Raw genomic sequence first — 17,074 nt, 5'->3', positions numbered from 1 at the left:
GTTAAGCTATTATTGGTTTATTGCCAATTTTAGAAAATCAAGGGTCAGATTTTCTATCATGTGGACACTAGAGAGGAAAAAGGAAAAGTAAAGTGTGGGGGTTCTCATGAAAATCAAAGGGAGATTAGTAGTTCAGTAGAACAGAGGAAAGGGAGTTCTTTTTTTTAAATGAAGGGTCCCCTCAAAACTACAGTATTTCTGCAGGAATATTCAGAGGTGAAATGATTGTATTGTGAGAACTGTAACCTAATAAGTCCATCTTAGTTTGAATAGACTGAGAGGTAACTAGTCAGGTGGGGTGTGGCTGGAGAATGTGGGTCACTGGGGCATTTCCTGGAAGGGTGAATCTTCCCTCTGGCTACCTACCTCTGCTTTCTGACCCTACCATGAGTGAGAAGCTTTCCCTTGCTTGGCTCTGAGCCCAGAGCAATGGTGTGGGCCATTTATGGACTGGGACCTCTGAAACCATGAGCCCCAAATAAAGTTTCCCTTCTCTAAGTTGTTCTTGTCAGGCGTTTTAGTCACAGTGATGCAAAGCTGACTAAAACAGAAATTGGTGTCAAGAAGCATGCTTGTGGTTCAGTAGCCTTTGGAGATTGTTTGCAGGAGAAATTTTGAAGATTTATAGATGCAGACTTGAAAAGCATTAGAATGTTGAGAGCAGAGCTTAATAGGCAGTTCTAATGGAAGCTCAGTAGATCAAAATGCCAATAGGAATATGAACCATGCTCACAAGTTTGCAGAGGAAAATGAGGACTCTTTTTGGAATTGGACTAGAGGCCACTCATGTTATATGTTGCTAAAGAACTTAGCTGCCTTTCCCCTAGGTCATGAGATTTACCATAAGACTGAACTAGTGGAGAAAATTTCAGGGAAGCACAACAGTCAGTGAGTGGCATGGATATTGCTGGCACATTTTAGCCAGGTTTACTGTAAGAATTTGTAGCATAAAGCAGAGTTAAAGGATTTTAAAAACTTTCAGTTTGGCTAGGAAAGTGCATGTAAATTTTGGGCCAAGGAAGACTTGTTGAAGGGATTACAGTCCCTAAAAAGATGCTAAGTACTTTGCATAAAGACAATAGGAAAGATGCCTTGAGGGGATCTCAGGATTATGCAAAACCACTCCCATTATGGGCTCTACAATGACATAGAAAAGAAAATTTCCTTTGAGAAGAGATCATGGGGGCACCCTGCTTGTCTGCAGGCTCCAGGAAGTTGATTCACCATGCTGAGCTGGGCAGGCACTCAGAGACCACTGCAGCCATGATCCCAAGGCCCAGGTATTGCACACACTGGCAGCAGAACTGGTGTCATCCCTGTGTGCTGATTCTTTAGGAATGCAGGATGCTTGGGATAAATGGTCATGGAGGCTTCCACTGAGATTTTTTTTGGTTGTAAACAGACACAATACTTTTATTTATTTTTATGTGGTGCTGAGTATCAAACCCAGTGCCTCACATGTGCTAGGCAAGAGCTCTACTACTGAGTCAAACCCTAGTACTTCCACGGGGATCTTGGGAGGCCAGGAAAAGTACATAGCAGGGTTGGTGTCCCTGAGAACGTCCCCCAAGGATGCAGTGATGAAGATGTAAAGGTGAAGCTGAAGCTGGAATGAAGACCCAGGAATGAAGAAATCCCAGTACTTGGACTGTCTGCCAAGAAAAGAGGAAGGCTATGGAGAGAAGCAGGCTAAAGAGAGCCCACGTGTACTACAGCTGGCAAGGCCCAGGGCAGGTCTGCTCAAGGCCTTTGGAGAGCCCATCACAGGGCATGTGTCCTTGATGCTGTATGTGGACTTACAGGACCTGTTGGTTTGCCTGGGCTTTGATCTTGCTTTTGCCCCATCCCTCCTTCCTATGCTCCATTTCTCTCTCTCCCTTTTTTTTTTTTGTAGGGGGGGATAGGAATACTTACTCTGTGCCACTGTATATTTGGTATATGTGACTTGCTTTCAATCTTTATAGGGACTCACAACCAAGAGTTTGCTCTGAGTCTCAGAAGAGACTTTGGACTTGGACTAGACTTGGACTAGACTTAACAATGCAGGAACTGTTAAGACTATGGGAATATTGAAAATCAACTAAATGTATTTTGCATTGTGAACAGCACTTGAGTTTTTTTGGGTCAAGGGCAGAATGTTATGAGGCTTCCTCTCTTTTAGTTAGCTTTTTCATTCCTGTGACCAAAAGATCTGACAAGAATAATGTAGAGGAAAAGCTTATTTTGGCTCAGACTTTCAGAGTTTCAGTTTACAGTTGACTAACTCCACAGCTCTGGGTCAAAGTGAGGCAGAACATCATGACAGAAGGATGTGTGGGGAGGAAAGCAACTCAGAACCAAGAAGGAGAGAGAGAGAGAGAGAGAGAGAGAGAGAGAGAGAGAGAGAGAGAGAGAGAGAGAGAATGAAAACTCCAAAGTCATGCCCTTAGTGACCCACCCCCTCCCACCCCATCAGTTACCACCAATTAATCCATGAGAGGTTACAACTTAGGTTACAACTCTTACATTCCCACCATTTCAACCCTGAGCATTCCTGAATTCTCTCTCACTTGAGTTTTGGGGGACACATTATATCTGAGACATAATACCCCAACCCTGGTCCCTAAAATTTCATACCCATATCACCATGCACAATATATTTAGTCCATTTCCAAGAGTCCCCACAGTACTAATTGCCCAGAAGTCAGCGTCCAGTCTCTCCTGAGATTCAAGGCAAACTCTCAGCATGAACACCTGTAAAAATCAAAAGCAAGTTACATATACCCAATATACAGTGGCTGAGAGTAAACATTTCCATTCACAAAAAAAGGAGAAATAGGGGCATAGAAGACAGGGATGGGACCAAAGCAAGACTGAAGTCCACCTGGGAGTAGAGTCCTGTAGCTCTACATTCAGCATCTGAGGCACATTACAGTGTGATGTTCTCTACAAGGGGCTTGTGTAGCTCTGCCCCTATGACCTTGAAGCCTGTTATGGTTTGAATGTGAGGTGTCCCCCAAAAGCTCACATGTAAGACAATGCAAGAAGGTTCAGGGAAGAAATGATTGGGTTATGAGAGCCTTAACCCACTCAGTGAATTAATTCCCTTCTGGGATTAATTGAGTGGTAACTGAAGGCAGGTGGGGTATGGCTGGAGGAGGTGGGGCACTGGGGGCATGGCTTTGGGGGACGTGTTTTGTACCTGGTGAGTGGAGATGTCTCTCTCTGCTTTCTGATCATCAGGTGAGCCACTTCCCCTGGGATGTTCAGCCTCACCTCAAGCCCCAAGGAATGGTGCTGGATTTCCATGGACAGAGACCTCTGAAACCATGAGTCCTCAAATAAACATTTCCTCCCCTAAAATTGTTCTGGTCAAATCTTTTAGTAATAGCAGTGAAAAAACTGACCAAAAGACCCCATCCCACATGGCCACTGTCTTGGCTTGTTTTTGCTCCATTCTTACACATCTTTTCTTGACAGATGTCCCACAGAACTGACATCTCTTAATCTTGAGGGTCTCTGCTGCAGCTTTATTTTCCTTCTTACATCTTCATGCATCACCTCTTAGGGGCAGCCCAAAGGAACTCAGAATCTGCTGCACTTTCTCTGGCCTCCAAGGCATTCCTTTGAAATATCAGTGGAAGTCTCCATGACCCCTTAACTTCAACATCTTGCAATCCTGAAGAACAGCACCACATAGTTTACTCCAAGGTCTGCAACCACCTTGAGCTGCAACCTAGCTTCCTGTGACCACAGTGTCTGCAGCAGTAGGTTTGTGTCTCGGTGACTAAGAACAGTGAAACAACTTCGTGCTACCCCCCACTGTGAAGCAGGTGCTCCTTAGTCTCTTCTTAAAGGAAAATTTACTTTTACACTCTTTAGTCTGACATAGGTGTGATCATGCCAATTTCTGAGATACCCTCAACCCATCTTTTCTATTGTTTCCTATTGTATTTAGCATTTCTTCAGTGGCTATAATTGTCTTTTACAGCCACATCTTCTTTAGCCCCAGTTTTATTTACATATCTGGTCAAATAGCAAGATTTTCAAATCTTTATGCTCTGCTTTCTGTTCCTAATTATCACAGTAAACTTAGATAAAATTTACAGCAATATTCATGCCACCACCTGAATGCTATGTTGCCTTGTAAATTTCTCCTGCCATATAAATTAGTACATTACCTTTAAATTTAGCCTCATAGAAAGTCTTAGAGCATGGGCAAAATGTCTCAGGACACAGACAACTTGTTTTCCAGAATATGAAATGAATGGCCTGAACTCCAATTTCCAATAGAGTCCCATTTCTCCTCTGAAACCTCATGAGCCCCATCTTTACTTCCCAAAACCCTATCATCATTTTGTTATTTTGACCTTCCACTAGAATTGCCAATTTTAAGCTCTGTTTACAACATTCTAAGGCTTTTCCAGCTTGCATCTCTAAACTTTTCAAAATTCTTCCCCCAACAAACCAGCTCCAAAGGCTTATGAACCACATGGTCAGGTGAGTCATAGCAACAACCCCACTTCTAGGTACCATTTTTTCATTTAGTTAGCTTTTCCACCTCTGTGACCAAAAGATCTGAGAAGAAAAATGTACAGGAAAAGTTGATTTTGGCTCATGGTTTCAGAGGTTTAATCCACAGTCAACTGACTCCATAGCTCTGACCCAACATAAAGCAGACCATCTTGGCAGAAGGGTATTGAGAAGGAAAGAAGCTCAGAACATGACAGGAGAGAGAGAGAGAGAGAGAGAGAGAGAGAGAGAGAGAGAGAGAGAGAGATATCCCCCACTCACCAGAGACAAAATGTAAACCCCAAGGTCATGCTCCCAGTGATGAACCTCTTCCAGCCACACCCAACCGACCCAATTACCAACCAGTTAATCCATATCAGTGGATTAATCCACTGATTAGATTGCAATTCTCACAATCCAGCCATTTTATCCCTGAGAATTCCTGCATTTTCTCATATAGGAGCTGCTTTTGGGGGCACCTCATATCTAAGCATACCCCCCCACACACCAAATAACTTCTGTGTTTCTGCAGGAATATTCAGAGGTAAATGATTAAATTGTGAGAACTACGACTTAATCGCCTCACCACTGAGAATGGACTGGGTGATTACAGGCAGGTGGGGCATGACTGGAGGAGGTGGGCCACTGGCACCATGTCCTGGAGGGTACATCTTCCTTATGAGCCCCATTTCCTGACCCTGTCATGAGATGAGCAGATTTCCTGTTCTGGCTCTTTCCCCATGATGTGCTGCTTAACTTGGAGCCAGATCAGTGGAGGTGGAGGCCTGTGGGCTGAGCCCCATATAAACTGTCCCTCATCTAAGTTTTTCTTGTCAGGTATTTTGGTCACAGTGATGCCAAGCTGACTGAAGCAGGGACAAGGGGGAGTGAAGACAAGAAGGAGGGGAAAATGCTGGGAAAAGATACTGTCTACTTATATTGTTATATTGTGTGCACATATGTAACACCATTTGGATAATTATAATGTAACAATTAAAATATGAAAAAAATGAATGAAGCCTTTTAAAATGATGTGACATCATTAAGTGAGCAAATATTCTCAGGATATTCCAGAAGGAAAAGGGAAAGGGCATATAAAAGCTACTTAATGATAAATTCATAAAAAGTTTCCAAAGTTGAAAATATATGGAAACTCAGGTGAGGCTCAAGAAATAAAAACAAACAAACACCCCCAGAAATGCCATCTCTGAGGCATATTATAGTTTAACTGTCAAAAGTACAAAACAAAGAGATAATTCTAAAAATGGAAAAAGGATCAAGTCACATTGTTGTGTTTTGGCTCTAAGTATGCACCAAAGTTTACAATATAGCAATTTTCAGAGGTAAAATGACTGGATTATGAGAGCCATAACCTCATCAGTGGATTAATCATTTGATGGATTAATAATTTAAATGCACTACTGGGTGGTAACTGTAGGCAGGTGAGAGTGGCTAAAGGAAATAGGTCACTGGGAGAATGCCTTTGGGCACTATATCTTGTCCCTGATTTTTCTACTCTTTCTGCCTCCTGGCTGCCGTGAGCAGAGAAGCTTTTCTCCACCACACCTTTCTGCCATCGTTGTCTGCCTCACCTCAGGCTCAAAGTAATGGACTTACCCCAACATGCACTGAACCTCTGAAATTGTGACCCCCAAATTAGCTTTTCCTTCTCTAAGTTGTTCTATTGGCTATTTTGGTCATAGTGACAAAAACTGACTAGCACATACACAGAAGACAATTTATATTACACTAACAGCAGATTTTTCTGTAAAAACCTTATAGGCTGTTAGAATAATGGGATATATTCAATGCTATGAAAGAAAAAAAAACCCTTGCAAAATGAGTATACTATACCAGAAAAGCTATCTTTCAGAGATTATGGTGAAATAAAGACTTCTCCAAACTAGCAAAACCTAAGAGAATTTGTCACCACCTGACTGCAAGAAATGTTTAAGGGAGTTTACCCTAGAAGCGTAAGGATAATCTCCACTGTGATAAAAAGGCATGAAAGTATAAAACTCTCAGTAAAGCAGAAAGAAAAGAGAAATGAACTTGTCTATGTACCAAACCTCAAAGATGAACAATAAGGAAGAAAGAAACATAGATATTCAACAACCAGAAAGAAATTAACAGAATGACAAGAGTATGTCTATTTACCAATAAAAAGCTAAAATGTAAGTGGACTAAATCCTCTTATTTAAAAGATATTGACTGAACGAACAGTATAAAAAAAACTGGACTCAACAATCTGCTGTTTATGAAAAACTTGTTTCACCTCTTACACATACAGAATGAGCGTGAAGAGATGAAAAAGACAGATCATGAAAATAGAAAAAAAAATGATCAGCAGTAGCTATCAGATAAAATAGATTTTAAATTTGAAGTCATAAAATGAGACAAAGAAGAAGACTATAGGAGGTGAGGTGGCGGTGGGGACGGCGGGCAGCAGAGCCCTGCGGAGCCAGCACACAGAGCGGCCGGCCACACTGGGGGAATCCTGCGGGTCTCGAGAAGAGCAATGATGTCAGTCACTTCACCAGCAACTTCAGGTCAGAGATGAGCAGGCACCCGGAGCACCGTGGCCAAGAGAGACTGTGCTCTCGCGGTTCAGCCCTCACCCGTGATTGTATTCCTGCTCACCTTCTTCAGTTACTCTTGGCTCCGTGCTTCCAGAAAAACATTTAGCAATGTCAAAGTTAGTATCTGCAAGCAGTGGACCCCAAATGCTTTTAACACAACAGCTGAGCTGCCTGTGGAGACCTGGAGCAGCACCATGTGTTCCCCAGTACACAGGAGGCTGCTCTCTCCCCTGGAACGTGGCTACTATTTTTCTGTTCTCCTCCGCTGTGGCGAGGAGTTGCCTTTGGTCTCTGGAGCGCCTGTGCTTCTGTGGGCAACATTTTGGGAGCATGTCTAGCTTCATCTGTTCTGCAGTAGGGTTATGAGAGTGCCTTTCTGGTGACAGCGTCTGTGCAGTTTGCTGGTGGGATCGTCATCTTCTTTGGACTCCTGGTGTCACCAGAAGAAATTGGTCTCCCAGGTATTGAAGCAGAAGAAAACTTTGAAGAAGATTCCCACAGACCGTTAATTAATGGTACTGAAACGAAGATGAATATGAGCCTAGTTACTCTATCCAAGAGTCCAGAACTGTTGCCCAAGGGAAGGCAATAAGCTTCCACCAGGCTTGCTCTCTTCCTGGTGTCATACGGTATTCACTGGCCTGCGCCTGCCTGAAACTGCCGAATTACTCCTCCTTCTTCTGGTGGCCCTTTTACCTTCGGATGGAAGAAGGCTGAAGCTGACCAGTTGTCCATCTGTAGGATGCTGGAGGAATCACAGGTGGAACTTTGCAAGGCGTCATCTCTGACATCCTGCAGAAGAGAGCACCAGTGTTGGCCCTTAGCCTGATCCTGCAGTTGGCTCCCTTGTTGGGTACAGTCGTTCTCCAAATAATAAGTCCACCAATGCGCTTCTGATGACAGTTACAGGGTTTTTTATTGGTGGACCTTCTAATATGATTAGCTCAGCTATTTCAGCGGACCTGGGTCTCCAAGAGCTGATCCAAGAGAGCAGTGAGGCTTTGGCAACGGTCACAGGAATTGTTGATGGAACTGGGAGCATTGGGTGGGCCAGTATTTGGTATCTTGGATCCAGGACAACTTAGGATGGATGTGGGTTTTCTACTTTTTCATTCTTAAGGTAAGTGTATGCCTTTTTTTTTCATAAACTTGTCATTTTTCTTAGTGATTTTGTTTAGAGTATTTATTTAAGTCACTTTTTGAAAAGCAGTAAAATTGCTGATTGCTTTTAAAGACGCTTTTGTGAAAAGCAATGTTTTATTAGTAAAAAATACACATTCTTTTCTCAAGGAGGAAAAGGGTCCTCAGTTTATCCTTGATCTGAGTCTAATGAGTGTTGACATTTATAATTCCAGAACAACAAGGGAGTTACTTAAGATCTGCCAACCATTCATCAGTGTACTCTTCTGGGTTGCTCTGTATCTGCTAAAATATAATTTGAGATTTCTGAAGGAAATTACAGTGTGTGCCAAGCAACATAGAGTTAAAAAAGAAGCATTGATCTGATTAACACTGTCCTGTGTGCAGGTTCTGAATGATAAATATCTCTGGAGGAAATAGTTACACCTTAGACACTCTTGGCGGGGATTTTGTACTCTCTGGGAAATAGCCAATATGAAATAAGGCCTTGTGCTTTCAGAGTGATGCATAGGCGTGTTACACACTCTGCCACACTATTGGTGGAACAGTTGACAAGACAGGTCTATTTGAGAGTCTGGTGGTGGCCTTGTCCTCCAAGGATGCATGTAATGTCCTGTCCTTAGATCTGGGCCATCCTGATTGGAGGCATCCTTAGCCACCCTGGGACCCGGGATCAGCAACCCCAGGAAGCCTCCGGAGCTCTCTTTTAATTGCCTCCTGGCTTCTGGAGACGGTGCCATATGACTGGTTCCATCCTTGGCCTCCCTGCTAAGTAAAGGGAAGTAGCTTCTGGAGAACCTGCTGGTGTGGTCATGCTGTTGTAGAAAAACCATTTCCATCTATGAAACCCTGCTTTTTGCTGGGGCTGCAGCAAGGGTGTTTTGCTCTACCTAATGGAAATCCTTCACATTTCTTTTTTGACAGCTAATATTTCATTAAGTATGTTGTGATATTAACTGTAATTTTCAAAAGTCATTTTCTAATTCACTGAAGATTAAAATTATCTTTCTAAATAGTCAAAATGAATGTAATTTTCCAAACCCATTGTTTATGTCCAAAACATGATGGTCTAATTGAAGTAAGTTGTCACTGCATATTTAATACTTTCTTCTCTTCACAGACTAGTTGTACAATTCTTTTTGTCTCACCATTAACAGTGAGGGAAATAATCTCTCTTGTGCAAAGGAGACAAGTCACATATTGAGTGAATGGTACCCACAGGAAAAAAAGAACACTGGGAGACACATGAGACTATAAGATCTTTTAATTCACTACATTTGGGGTTGTCTAAGAGCGCCAGCATAACCTCAGCTTACCAGACCTCTTTCAACACTGCCAGCCACCCTGGACTGGCCAGGAGTGAAGACTGCATTATTTTTCTACACTATAGGAATTATTACTGATGATTTTTATTGTTGTTTCATGAATGTACTGGATGGCGGATGAACCTACCTGCATCCCTGTTGGCCCTTTGAGGTTTATGCCTTTAACCCTGGTATCATATTGGCCTTGGACCCTTGTACTGCAGCCTCAAGAACTGATGAACAGGAGAGAGCTGCGCATGGTTTGCATGGATAGTGAATAAAAAGGATCATTGCATTTTGCTTTGGTAAGGAGTTTGCAGAGAGTGGCTCACCTCTGAAGCGTCAAAGTTTGAAAAAAGAGCTCCTGCAGGGTTGAGCTGCAAACCCATGGTGGACTAAGAACACCTCTACCAGCTGAGCTGGGAAAGACGGCACCACCTGCTTGTTGGCTCCGGCACTGTCTCAGAGTCGTTTGCTAAAGAAGCAGACTATCTTCTAATTGTTGTCAACTTGTTCTGCCTCTTCACTCACAATCAGCTTTGACAACTGGAGGCCTTTTGTGATTTTTGAGGACTATCAGACACATTAGTTATCTTGAACATTCCATTGTGTAGCTCTCAACCCCAGATTTGCTGCTGGGAACTTCAGGGTCCTCTGGGAAGCGAATCTGCTCAGCCCTCGTTTTGGAGGATTGATCTCTGTCACTACCAGGTTCCTGGAGTTCCCTCAGCAGAAGACAGAATTAGGGGAAATCCTGGAAGTGTTCCAGAAGTGTGAAGAGCGTGATGTTGACTCACGTTGATGGGCTTCTAGGTCTGAGGGGTGTTGTCTTTAGAAGAAGGTAGTGTATATATTCAAGGCTGTGAATTCTATATTAATCGGTATTTTAAGGTCACTATATATATTTTAAATTATGTAAACAAACTAGGAGGAAAATATGCAATTTTGAGGGATACCTAATTTGCCTTGGATTAGCAAATATTTTTCAATTTCTTGCTTATACTTCAAAATGTGGGTGATGAACTTGTTAATGATATTTAATCACGGGGATTTTTGATCACTTTATTGCTTGTTTACGGACTTAAAAGGAAAATACAAAATACAGGAAGGAGAAATAAACCAACTTTTGTAGTAAAAAAAAGAAGGTAACTATATAATGACAAAAAGATCAATTAAATAAGAGGAAATAACAATTACAAATATCTATCTATATTCATATGTATATGTACATATGCATAGAAACATATGTACCTAAAAGGAGAGATAGGTCCTGGTACAAATAATAGTTTAGAACTTTCATCATGGACACATCATGTAGGAAAAAAATAGAGTTAATTATGGTATAGACCACGTGAATTAACAGACATTTACAGAACATTTCATAAAGCTGCTACAGAACTCACATTCTTCTCATCAGCACATGCAACATTGTCCAGGATAATCATGTTAAGTAACAAAACAAGTTTTTAAAAAAATTTTTTTAGTTATTGATGGACTTTTATTTTATTCATTTACTTGTATGTGGTGCTGAGAATCGAACCCAGTGCCTCACACATGCTAGGCAAGTGCTCTGTCTCTGAGCCACAACCCCAGCCTGCAATACAAGTTTTGACAAGTTGAGAAAACTGAAATCCTAGCATGTATTTTCTTGGACCACAATGAAATAAAACTAGAAAACAACAAGAAGTTTGGAAATTGCACAAATACATGGAAATTAAACAATTTTTCCTTGAATGACCAATAAGACAATTGAGAAATTAAAAAGTTTCTTAAAACAAACAACAATAAAAACACAACATACCAAAATCTAGGGGATACAGCAAAAACAATACTAAGAAAAAATTTGTAGCAATAACAGCTACATTAAAAAATGTACAATTTCAAATAAATTACATAACAATGCAACTCAAGCAACTAGAAAAGCAAGAACAAACCAAACCTCAAATTAGTAGAAGGAAAGAAATTACAAAGATCTGAGAAATAAACAAAATAGAAACTAAAAACAAATAATGAAAAAGAAACAAAACAAGAAACAAGAGATTTATAAAATGAAGAGTTGGCTTTTTGAAAAAACAAAATTAGCAAACTAGCTAGACAAGAGAAAAAGAGGTAATATTCAAACAAAATCAGAAGTGAAAAAGAGATTACAACCAATGCCAAAGAATTAGAAAGGATCAGCAAATCCATTATGAACAACTGTTATGTTATCAAATTGAATATTCCAGGTGAAATAAATATATCTCTAGGCACATGCAATATATAAAAATCTAACCATGATACATAGAAAACCTAAGCAGACCAATAATGTAATGAGGTTGAGTCAATAATTAAGTCTCTCAACAAAGAAAAACTCAGGATCAGATGGCTTCCGTGCTGAAGTTTACCAGACTTTTTTGGGGGGTACCAGAATACGACTCAGGGGCACTTGACCACTGAGCCACATCCCCAGCCCTATTTTGTATTTTATTTAGAGACAGGGTCTCACTGAGTTGCTTAGCGCCTCACCATTGCTGAGGCTGGCTTTGAACTCATGATTCTCCTGCCTCAGCCTCCAGAGCTGCTGGGGTTGCAGGTGTGTGTCATCTTGCCTGGCTTGAAATTGATCAGACCTTTAAAGAAGAATTAACACCTTGCATCAAAACCAAACAAGGACACCCCTCCACCCACAAAATCCTGATGAACATAATGCAAAAATTCTCAAAAATCAAACCAAACCAAAACATCTAATTGAATTCAACAGCACACAGAAAAAATTACACACTACAATCAAGTATAAATTATCCCATGGATACAAGAATGATGAAAATATGCAAATAAATAAACACAATACATCACATCATTAGAATGATGGATAAAACCATATAATCATCTCAATAGATGCAGAAAAACATTCAGTGAAATAAAATATTGTTTCATTATTAAAAAACTTTAAAAAAATAGGTATCTAAAGAATATGTCTAAACACAATAAAGGCTACATATGCAAACCCATTGCCTACATCATATTGAATGAAGAAGAGAATAAATTGTTTTCTAAGATTGGGAGCAGACAAGGGTGTCTACATTAACCATACTTATTTGCTGCAGTCTCTGGCTGGGCACAAATCACGAGTCTCCACACAGCTTGTAGATTCAAACAGCAATTCTTTATTCCCGAACTCACACCGGCCGTCTACAAACACGCTCTGGGGGAATCCACGTTCTCTGCCCAAATTCACTCCGCATGGGCTTCTGTCTCCCAAAATATACTGTCTGACCCTAAGAACTCAAGAGGAACTCAGCAGCAGGATACGCCCTATTCTAAAGGGGGAACACCCTAATCTCCTATTATGCTAAACCGCCCTATTCCTTGAGCAAGGTCACCTTTCAGAAGTCCTTCCACTAGACAGCATGGGAGTAAGCTGGCAAGGAATTTGTCATACCTACTTGGCTGATGGCTCCCAGCACTTATTCAGTATATTATTGGAAGTATTAGCCAGAGCAGTGAGCAAGGGAATAAAAAGTAGAGATTCAAGATGGCAGAGTAGAGGAAGGTTGCATTCCTAATTGCTCCATGGCTCAGGATTCAAACAGCAAAACTACTGCTTATCAGACAGGTGGGTGAAAGAGGAATTTCATTAAATTCAATGTTGGGCAGTCAGATTGTCTTAGAGACTTAGAAATTTGGGTATGTTTAACAAAGAAGAAAGAGTACATTGGAGATCAGCCAGTTGTAACAGTGGCAGTGGTAGTGGTGATGGTTCACCACAGAGGAAGGAGAACCCAGATAGAAACACTGATTTGGTGTTTTCTCTGATAAGTGGATGCTGATTCATGATGGGAGTGGGGGAGAGCAAGGGAAGAATGGAAAAACTTTGGATTGGAGATGGGAATTAGATTTGGATGGGAGGGGAGGGGGTGTAAGGGTGGGAAAGATGGTGGAATAAGATGGACATTATAACCTTATATATGGGTATTATTGCACAAATGGTGTGACTCTATGTTGTGTACAACCACAGAAATGAAAAATTGTGCTCTATTTGTGTATAATTAGTCAAAATGCATTCTGCTGTCATGTATAACTAATTAGAACAAATTAAAAAAAGAAAAAAACCCACAGATTTGGTATGAAAAAAGATCAGAAAAGAGACCTGAACTTAGTTGATCTAGAGGCTGCACTCTGAACTGGTACTTGAAAAGTGCTCTGTATTGCCCAACTGGTCAGGGAAGGCTGAGGTAGAGCCATCTTGAGGCAGCTATGCTCAGCTGCTGTGGAGCTAGAAAGCCACAGCAAACACTTTTGCACTGTCCTGGCAAGCACTTTCCACGTGGCCTAGGGTGCACCTAGAAGAACATGAGAGAAACTGGTACAAAGAAGACTGTGCTCAGGGGGATTCAGTTTGGAAAAGTGAAGGGGAATCCAACTCACTTCTCCTTTAAGGATGGTGGTTCACATGACCAGCTGAAGTGCGGTGGGAACTGAACAGGCAGGTATTAACACTCTCAGGGGCAAAGCCTGGAAAGGGTGTGTGGAGGATTGGCTACCCTGCCCCATGAGTAGAATTTTGGGGATACTCCTGATATTCATAACTCCAACATATATTGGCAACTTCCAGGCCCAAGGGATGTGTTGATTAATCTCTCCAGAGCAGACATCAGAAAAGCTCCTAATGCCTGATTAACCCTAAGCCCCAGCCAGGATTTTTTCCCCATAGAACTCTGCAGTTGCCCTATTCTGGAAGTGCACCAATCTGGTCTGTGTGGACAGAACTCCAACTGACAGCACTTCCCACTCTAATCTACCTCATGCTAGTGATAAAGGAAGCTGAGTCTTAGGGTACTCCAACCGGTAGCTTAGCGAGCAACACAAAAAGAGGAAGGGGTTGAAAACCCCCAGCTCTTTCTTTTTTCTCATTGTATAGCTCAAGAAGAAAATAAGTCAGTTGGGCATAGACAGTGACCATCTATTGTTGTTGATTTTGACTTATCTCAGGGGAGACAATTCTATCATTTTATTAAGAATCTGTTCTTTTCTCTTTTTCTAATTCTTTGTGTGTGTATATGTGCATGTGGTGTGTGTGTGTGTGTGTGTGTGTGTGTGTGTGAGAGAGAGAGAGAGAGAGAGAGAGAGAGAGAGAGAGAGAGAAAGAGAGAGATTTCTTATATACATATTTGTTTCTTTTTCTCATTTTAAACATTTTCAATGCAGTTATTTTTCCTTGCCTTGTCTTTTGAGGGTTAGGGTTTTTGGTTTATAGACTTTGTGTTTTTTTTGTATTGTTTCAATTGTTTGTCTTTCTGGTTTTTATTTTTCTACTAACAGCCAAATTCTATTATTCTCTCTTCTTTCTTCTCATTATTTTATTTCTTATATATTTTCTTCTTTTTCCTGTAGCCATCACACCTTATATCTTTTCTGCATTCTCTGTTCATTTTTTGAAATTGTAAACTATTTTCCATCTTCCTAACACATTTTTCTTTTTCTCTTAATTAACTGTATTTTTATCATCTTTTAGAACAAATTGGATTATATAACTATGGCCACTACCATAAATACTGATGCGATTATTAGTGGATGACATATTTGACACCTGCTGTTTGCATTAAAGACAAATCTAGTTCATGTTTTTTTTCTTTTATTTTTACTGTTGACAATTGCTGACCCCAACATTATTTTTTTGTGTGTGTGTGTGAGTGTGTGCATGGTAATTAATGTTTTAGATGTCATAGTAGGAACTGGGTATTTATTTTAATGCGATCTATTGTTTGTAGTGTTTGTTGCTGTTGTTTGTTTTGACCTACTGTGTGAAGTGCTGGGAACCTAAGGAGCACTACAAGTTTACAAAGTAGAGATTCTTCTATTGAACTAACCTTAACCAAAAGAGTGCACCTTGCTCCACACACAAGTTAATAACACTAAGTCATCAGCTATACTTTAATACAAAGAATAGAAGAGACAAAAATCTAAACTAAAAACTAGACCACAAGTAGAAATGAATAGGGGAAGTCCTCCACATCCCACCAATGAACATAATTACAGCAAACAAAACAAAACAAAACAGAGAATTAACACAAAGGCTATGGATAGCACATTTACAAGGGGGATCTCAATCTAGATTATTCTAGGACACATTGGCTATTGAAGAATGTGCCCTAATAAGGCCCTTGGAAGTGCAAAAGAGAAATACCTATCAACAGATGCATAAGGGGTTGGTGCTGTGGCTCAGAGGTAGAGTGCTAGCCTACTATGCATGAGGCACTGGATTTGATCCCCAGCACCATATACAAATAAAATAAAGATATTGTGTCCACCTATAACTAAAAATAAATATTTTAAAAAACAGATGCATAAAACACAACACAGAAATACAAGAAATATAAAAAATAAAGTAACACAACTTCTCCCAAAGATCATAATTCACCAGAAACTGACTCCAAAGATATTGAGGTAGATGAAATATCAGGTAAAGAATTCAAAAGAATGATTATAAAAATGATTAATGAGTTTCTAGAGAACACAGAAAAAAACTTAATGAATTAAGGAAGTCAGTACAGAATATGAATAAGAAATTCAATAAGGAGATAGAAATGTTGAAAAGGAACAAAACAGAGGCCTTGGAAATGAAACACAATAATTCAAATAAATATTCAGTTGAAAGTCAATTTATAGATGATACTGAACTCAGAATCTCAAAATAGGAAAACAAAGTGGCCAGCCTTAAAATTTCAAACAGCATTAAAGAAAATAAAATACATAACCATAAACACAATATACACAAATTCTGGGACAACATTAAGAGAACAAATTTAAGAATCATTGGAATTGTGGAGGGCTATGAGTTACAGAATAAGTGAATTGATAACCTCTTCAGGAAAATAATAATAGAGAAATCCCCAAACATGGAGAATTAGAAGGAAATTCAGATGCAGGATGCATTCAGAGCATTGATTAGACAAAAAAAAAAAACCCTCTCCATGGCACATTATAATTAAAATATTTAACATACAGAATAAGAATAGAATTTTAAAAGCCTCATGAAAAAAACTTCAGGTCACATTAGAGACAAGCCAATCAGAATCACTTCTGATTTCTTAGCACAAACTCTAAAAGCCAGAAGGACTTGGGGTGATGTGTTCCAAATCTTGAAAGAAAATAACTGTGAACAAAGATTACTATAACCAATAAAGCTATTCTTCAAAACTGAACAGGAAATTAAAACCTTCCAAGATAAGCAGAAACTAAAAGAATTTATGGCAACTAAACTGTCACTATAGAACTTACTTAATAAACAGAAGAAAAAAAACCCCTGCACTCAAAATGAACAAATATCATTTGAAAAGTAGCTAAGCAAATGAAAAGTAGGACCAAATTAAACATTATAAATAACCAAAATGGCAGTAATTAATAAACATCTCTCTGTAATAACACCGAAAGTAAATGGTCTTGACTCTCAAATTTAAAAATATAGGCTTGGCAGAATGGATTAGACAAGACCCAACTATATGTTTTTTTGTGAGATGCACCTTGTAGGCAATGACAGGTACAGGCTGAAAGTGAAAGTATTGGAATTTATATACAATG

The 17,074-nt window shown here is 40.0% G+C and overlaps 1 pseudogene; it reads left to right on the top strand.

Moving 5' to 3' along the window:
• LOC143393531 (sugar phosphate exchanger 3-like) overlaps positions 1 to 9,414 on the top strand; it is a 63,389-nt pseudogene extending 53,975 nt beyond the window's left edge.
• The last annotated feature ends 7,660 nt before the right edge of the window (positions 9,415 to 17,074 follow it).

The sequence above is a fragment of the Callospermophilus lateralis genome, chromosome 3 (genome assembly GCF_048772815.1).
Source record: "Callospermophilus lateralis isolate mCalLat2 chromosome 3, mCalLat2.hap1, whole genome shotgun sequence".
NCBI lineage: Eukaryota > Metazoa > Chordata > Mammalia > Rodentia > Sciuridae > Callospermophilus > Callospermophilus lateralis.
The sequence above is the reverse complement of the archived record's forward strand: the minus strand, read 5'-3'. Positions and strand labels throughout refer to the sequence as shown.